Here is a 7,882-nt window from a genome sequence, read left to right on the forward strand (position 1 = left end):
TGCAAGTAAGGAGAGGCTGGCCGGCGTGGCACCGCATGGCCAGAGAATCCCAGAGCCCCAGTCTTGCTGCTGGGTGCGCGCGGCCCCGTTCTCCAGAGGGCTGCCGCCTCAAGGTCCGCAGGTCACTTCCTGCATGTGGCCGAAGGGCCGAACCGGCAGGTGGTGCCGTTGAGCCTGTGATCAGCGGACAGGGGCCTAGGGAGAGTCAGCCTGGAGGAAAGGGGCCTTTTTATTTTTATTTTTTATTAAAAAATATATTTTTAAAGATTTTATTTATTCATGAGAGACACACACAGAGAGAGAGGCAGAGACCCAGGCAGAGGGAGAAGCAGGCTCCACGCAGGGAGCCCGACGAGGGACTCGACCCTGGGTCTCCAGGATCCCGCCCTGGGCTGAAGGCGGTGCTAAACCACTGGGCCACCCGGGCTGCCCAGGGGCCTTTTTAAAATTCACACAAAAGGGTAACCTGGACCCCAAGTTCTATGGGAAGGTGGGCCTCTTTCTCAATTGTGCGACAGCATCTTGGGGGGTGGTCTCAATGATGCGAGGTGGCTTCTCCAGCCCCAGCCCTTTGGTTCACATTACGATTGGCAGGAAAGAAGAAACAGGAGAACGAACTTCCCCTCTTGATTACTTGCCAGAAGCTGAACGTAACCACATTTGCTCTAGTCTCATCGTTTAGGACAGGCGCGTAGCCACTTCAAGGGAGGCTGGTCTAGTCAAGGATGAAGGCCAGCTGAGCCTCCCTGTCACACCACCATCAAAGGGTCAACAGACTATAGGGTGACGTTAGTGACTTTCTAATGGCAAACCACTAACATCCCTTCCAGGTCCGTAGTCCTGCTCCATGAATCTCACGTTTGGTATAGAAGAGGGGAAAGTGCGTTTCCCAGAGTGAGTAGGCCAACGTAGGTTCACAGGCGGCCATTCATACAGGAGCTAACACTGAGGCCCCAACTCTGGTAAGTGCTTCAGGTTTGTTAACAGTTAAATCCTCACAGTGCTCCTATGAAATATATATATATATATTTTTTTTACTTATTTATTCCTGAGGGACAGAGAGAGGCAGAGACCCAGGCAGAGGGAGAAGTAGGCTCCATGCAGGGATCCCGACGCGGGACTCGATCCCGGGTCTCCAGGGTCATGCCCTGGGCCGAAAGCAGGCGCTACACCCCTGAGCTCTCCAGGGGTCCCCCCATTTTACAGATGACAGAGCTGAGAGAGGTTAAGGAACTAAGCCACCAGCATCGTACATGACAACGCAGGAAGGCAGCTACAGGCCGTGCCCTGCCCTGGCAACTTCCCTGAAGTCTAAAGTGAGCTAAGCTGGTCCACCGAGAAGCAGTCCTGGAGCCTGGAGCCTGGAGGGAATTACTGAGAAAAGCTCTTTCTTTTGGGTACTGAGCTGGAAGGTTGCAAGCCTGGAGCTTGGTGGCCACCTGCCCAGCACGCCGTGAAGGGCCTGGGAGTGAGGCCCAGAGGGAGGTGGTGCTGAGGGTGCCGCAGGATCCGCTCTGCCTCAAACCAGAGACCTACCCCTGAAGGATCAGGCATTCAACAGCTTTCATTCTCATCAGCCCACCTGCCTCCCCTCCCCTCCCCGCACCTTTTTAAAATGAGCTTCTGAGATTCAGTGGAAGTTCTGGTCCTCGGGCGACCCGGCAGGTTGACCAAACTCAGCACCTGTGGCCCCGTACCTGAAGAACCAATGGCATCACTGCCTAAGACACTGGGGACAGAAAGTGGAGCAAGTCCACAACCTCATGAATAAGGCTGCTCGAGCAGTGACTTCATGTTGAAATTGAAGAGTCTGGAAGACGGGATGGTCAGATCTATGTCATCGTCGATGCTCTGTTCTAAAACCTGCTCGGGAATGGTGCGAGCTCCACGAGTCTTAAATCTTCACGTGCTCTTGAAATCTAAGAGCTGTTGGATGACAGCTGCTGGTGTAGTCACAGGGACGTTGCAGGAGTGACTTACTGTGGTGTAACAAGTTTTCCCCCCCGAACTAAGCGGTTTATAACAACAAGCTTTTGCATCATCAAGTCTGCGGGTCAGGAATCCGTCAGGGCCAAGCCAGGCGGTTAGGTGCTCTGGTTCAGGGTCTCGTAAGGAGTTGGAGCGAGCTGTTGGTGGGGGTGCAGGCCCTCGGCCGAGGCCTAGCTGGAGCCCAGGGGTCAGTCTGGAGCTTGCTCACATCGGTGTTCAGGGCCTCGGCGTCTTGCCACTTGGATGTCCCCATAGACTGCCTAAATGGCTCTGTGGCATGACAGCTGGTTTCCCCAGAGAGAGCGAGCCAGGGGACACAGAGATACGCCGAGACAGAGACAGATGACACCAAAACAGAAGTTGGCGTCTTATAACCTAACGTTGGTGACGGCATGCCATCACTTTTGCCATATGCTAGTGGCCATGCAGACCAACCGGGTACAGTGCCGGAGGGGATTACCCAAGGGCGTGACCACTGCAGGGGGAGATCCTGGAGCCGGGCTGCTGCGGTGGGGGAGGCAGGTTCCCTATGAGCAGGGAAACCCATCAGTAGCCCAGGTGCAAGCTGGGCAGCTGGGAGCCTCCTCAGTCTCTGCAGAGGAGGCAGGCCAAACTATAAAGGACTCACAGATGTCACACCCATGTTTGAACTACTTCAGGAGCTACTGACCCCAGCGCAAATGGATTGTAGTCCTAACTGGATGGGGAAATGAGGGTAATATGGAAGCAAAGAGCCTGTTCAGTTGAGACAACCTTTGCATTCCAACCCCTCTGGGTGCAGAGTGGTCCCAGCAGTTCTTCAATTCATCATTGTATCAAAAAGTGGGGAGGGATGTTTTACCTGAAAATAGTCAAACTGATTCCTCTAGACAGGCCATACTCGTTGCACAGAATTACCTTCCCACATCAAAGGTGGGTCTTTTTGACCTAGAGCCACAGAAGCAGGGAACAAGGAGTATAACCAAATGTCCAAATGTTGGAGAGACTCCTAAACTCCTCTTATCAACAGGCCAGCAGATGGGAGGGGGGGATTTCTATCACTTTGGTATCATTTCCCTTTATTTTATTTATTTATTTTTATTTTACTTATTTAATTTTTTACATATTTTTTAATTGGAGTTCAATTTGCCAACATATAGCATAACACCCAGTGCTCATCCCATCAAGTGCCCCCCTCAGTGCCCGTCACCCAGTCACCCCCACCCTACCACCCACCTCCCTGATTTCCCTTTATTTTATTTTTTTAAGATTTTTTAATTTTTATTTTTATTTATTTATTCATGATAGACACAGAGAGTGAGAGAGAGGCAGAGACACAGGCAGAGGAGCCCAACGTGGGACTTGATCCCCCGTCCCCAGGATCATACCCCAGGCTGCAGGCGGCACTAAACCACTGCACCACCAGGGCTGCCCTCTCATTTCCCTTTAAAATGGGACTGCAGGGACGCCCGGGTGGCTCAGCGGTTGAGCATCTACTTTCTGCTCTGGGCATGATCCTGCAGACCCGGGATCGAGTCCCACATCGGGCTCCCTGCATGGAGCCTGCTTCTCCCTCTGCCTGTGCCTCTGCCTCTCTCTCTCTGTGTGTTTCTCTCATGAATAAATAAATAAAATCTTAAAAAAAAATAAAATGTGACTGCACCCTTCTGCTTCAGGTGGTGCCACCTGCTTCTTACTCAGCCCCGTGCATCTCCGCCATTGGAGCAAGCATATGACCAACCCAGCTTGCTTTACATCCCATTGTCCACGAGCTATTTAAGTTGGAAAAATTGCACAGAGGAGCTATCATCCATCTCCAAGAAATTTTGGCTGGACATGCCTCCGTCACACATGACCAATATGTAAACTATATTTCTCATTTAAAGGTGTTCCGAAGAAAAATTGGGTATTCCAGAGATCGTAGCAGGCAAAAATCAGCTACACAATCTTTTTCTAATCATCACAACAAAGCAGCACATCAAGAATTCTCATTTTTCTATTGGAAAGTAAAGTTATGTTAATCAGAAACAAAGGCATTTGGTCTACTTTAGATCAAAGGCCCCTCCATACCCCAGAGGGCCAATTCCCACTCTTGTTAAGACAAAAGCCTTGGGTAAAAAAATACGACAGTACTTTTTTTTCTTTTTTTGTGGACCATTTCCTCATTGTGGCTTTCAATAAACCTCTCAGTGGTTAGCAAGTTTTGACCAAAATGTTGAGCAAGATCTTTTCCTACCGCGGAATGGAGATTTAAACTTTGAGGACTCAATCAGGTAGGCATCAGATAAACATGAACTGCAAATACCTCCAATGAAAATAAATTCTTCAATAATTAATAAAGCTCCGTGCCCCACTTCACCCTGGATTTCTACAGTCAATTGGAAAATGAACTTTGTTGACAGATGCAGTTTACTGTGGGTATCAACCCCGTGTCCTAGCGAGCGCTCTGGAAGGGAAAGAAGTGAAGACATCTGCTTGCTAGGAAGCACGAGAGCTGGGATTGGCCCTCAGGCCCCGGGCTTCACAGCCTGAAGCCACGGTCACCACGGTCACCACGTTCGATTCCTCCTCTGCGTGACCACCCGGTGCATGTTTACTACCTACCTGATGTGCTGTAATGTGAGCTACATGAATTCCCTGTAGACAAATGTCAAACACAGGAGGGAGATGCTTTACAAATATTTCTCTTAGGGATCCCTGGGTGGCGCAGCGGTTTGGCGCCTGCCTTTGGCCCAGGGCGCGATCCTGGAGACCCGGGATCGAATCCCACATCAGGCTCCCAGTGCATGGAGCCTGCTTCTCCCTCTGCCTGTGTCTCTGCCTCTCTCTCTCTCTCTCTGTGACTATCATAAATAAATAAAAATTAAAAAAAAACAAAACAAAAACAAATATTTCTCTTAGTCAAGGCTTTGGCCAACATTTCCACTAATTTTTCTTAAATTTGAAATAAGTACCATCCTGTCTGCCTCTACGACTCCCCTTTTCTCTACACTCCAAGGCTACTTCACTTTTCCATTTGTTTCCTATTCCCCTTGCCCTAGCAGGGCTGGATCCACCACCGCACCCCCCACCCCCGCCCCCAGGGACCCAGGCTCCATGGGCCGGAGAGCAGGAGCCGGTGAGCCTGCATCAGCATCACCTGGAGGGCCGGTTGGCGGTTGGCCCATGTTGCTGGGTGCCAGCCCCAGAGGTCCTCGAGCACTAGGTCTGGAGCGAAGCCCGAGAATGTCAAGTTCTAGGTTCCTAGGGGCCACACCTGGAAAATCAGTCGTGCGGCTCCTGAAAGAAAGAACCTCTGAGGGGATCCCTGGGTGGCTCAGCGGTTTAGTGCCTGCCTTTGGCCCAGAGCGTGATCCTGGAGACCTGGGATCGAGTCCCACATTGGGCTCCCTGCTTCTCCCTCTGCCTGTGTCTCTGCCTCTCTCTCTGTGCCTCTCATGAATAAATAAATTAAAAAATCTTTAAAAAAAAAAAAAAAGAAAGAAAGAACCTCTGAGACCCACCCTTACTATTTACAAGGCGAGGGATCCAATCTGTGTTGATCAAAACTTGGTGGGGGCACCTGGCTGGCTCTTGACCTCAGGCTGGTAGGTTCAGGCCTCACGTTGAGTGTAGATGACTTATAAAATAAAATTAAAACAAAAACAGCTTTGTACTAAGGCTTCCTCATCTATAAAACGGGGGTGATAACAGGACCCATCTCCTAGGCTTAGCTCCTAATTCACTGAGGTGTCCTACAATACCGACACCACCCGGCATAACCAAGCTTCCAGGTAACAAAATACATCTAATACTCAAATCATAGTTACTAGCCAAAAAAAAAAAAAAGTATTCCTTGATAATTACTTCTCAGTAGAGAAGTGTTTTCTTCTGTCATGACCCTGGCCTCTCAGGCTACTTCTCTCTCAGGGGAGTAGACAAGTTAACCCTTCCTAGAAAGTCCAGGAGGGGCATCTGCCCGTGTAATCCCCCTTCCTCTCTTTTTGGAAATTTGGAGCTAAAAATGTAAAATTTGGAGCTAGTCTGTGCACGGGAACCATCAGTCTGCTGCCCCCTGAAGTAGCAAGGGGAAAGCCGATGCCCCTGTGGGAGGCCTGGGTCACCCAGGGCTGCCTGTGTCTGGGAAGAGAAGACCGCTGATCTTCAAGAGCTCGCTCACGGAGGCTTTGAAGGCACACCCTGCAATATTAAGTTTATAATTTAAAAATGTGACACATCGACCCATTATGTGCTTCATTTTTTCTGATTTCTCAGTTCCTTAGAACGCAGGCGGAGAGAAGGGATGCGCGGGCCTGAGGCCTCTGATGCGGGGTGAGGGCTGGGCCTCCACTCCGTGGTGTCCCCGCCTCGGTGGATGACAGGCCTCCGGAGTCTGTGGCCCATGAGCTCCGTGGAGGCTGCCTTGGGCCACGGAGTGCCTGCGGCCTGAGCTGAGAAGGGACGGGGCTCCTCGGAGAACGCCTTCTGGAGATTGAACTCTGGTTCTGGGGGCCCAGGGATAATTCCAGAAGCTGAGCTTTGCCAACGTGGAGCGAAGCACCCCGACTGGCAGCCGAGCGGGCCTCCGGAGGGGTGGCCCTGCAGCCCTGAGCCCAGGTAGGGGACAGGTGAGGCTGCGGCCTGCCGGGGGGTCCCAGGCCCTGCATGGGGCATGGTGGGGGGGATGTTCATGCTAACCAAATTCCGTTGCAGCTTTCGGTGCAAGCACCCATCTCATTATCATCTGACTTAGTTAGACTGTCTCAGTGTCCTAACTCCAAATTCTTTGGAAAGAGTATCTGATTGGTCTGGCTGGAGTCAAGGAGGATGTGATAGGGGTGGCGGCCGGGAAGCGGTGGCAACCATGGTGTAGCCTTGGGCTGGACAAGAACCTCCGATCTGTTTCCTTTACTAAAGAGAATTGAAATCAGTCACATGTACCCAATGGGCCAATCCAGAGCCCCCAGACTCTTCTAGAAGATCCATGCCCAGGCAGCCTGACAGGGAGATGACGCTGAGGTTCCGTAAGTCCTGAGGGTCGGGACTTTGGCCATGTGCCCTTGACTTCTCATCACCACCATGATTAATTGGATCAGGAAGGGTTACATGACGCAGAGGCAGCCTGTGCACCACCTGGGGAGTGGTGTCTGGGCCTGCGTAGCCCCCGAAGCTCTGGCCCCGGGGACAACAGTGGTCCGTCGACGTCTTACCCTTCTAGGGTAGGAGTGGAAGACCCAGGATGAGCCACAGCAAGGAGAGCAAGTGGGGGTCCTACAGTGAGACTTGGGGGATGGTGGGGGCTCGTGGGAGATGCCAGGCTGAGGTCGTGAATGACCCCAAATTATAAATAACCCCAACTGTGCATTAAAGAGAAGTTACAGAGTGGAGATGGTCCATTGGTAGCAGTAGAAGGAGCGGAAGCACAATGACTGGGTCACTTTAAAGGTGAGAGAAAAAAAAAAAGAGAAAAAAAAATAAAGGTGAGAGACCCATAAATTTAAGGGGTAAGAAGAATGTTCCATTCCTAGAGCTGGGTTGAAGGCTCCTAGGTCTCCAACACCACATGGAATTTCTTAGGCCCAGCTTTATTGTCCCTGTGTTCCTATGAGATTCTTGTTGTTTGTTTGTTTTTTTCAAAAAAACACTTATTATTTTGAAAGAGAGAGAGAGTAAGCAAGAGAGTAAGCAAGCACATGCACCCGGAATGGGGGGAGGAGAGAGAAAACCTTACGCGGACTCCCTGGAGCGCAGGGCCCAGGCGAGGCTGGATGTTGCTGTCCTGAGGTCACATCCCAAGCTGAAATGGAGAGTCAGACGGTCAACTGACGGGGCCACCGAGGCTCCTGCTTTTCCCATTGTCGCGTTGTCCTCCTGGCTGCTCTACTCTCCCTCAGCATGGTCACAAGGCGCTAATTAGCCACGACTACTGACTGTC

Source organism: Vulpes lagopus, chromosome 5, assembly GCF_018345385.1.
Source record: "Vulpes lagopus strain Blue_001 chromosome 5, ASM1834538v1, whole genome shotgun sequence".
Taxonomy (NCBI): domain Eukaryota; kingdom Metazoa; phylum Chordata; class Mammalia; order Carnivora; family Canidae; genus Vulpes; species Vulpes lagopus.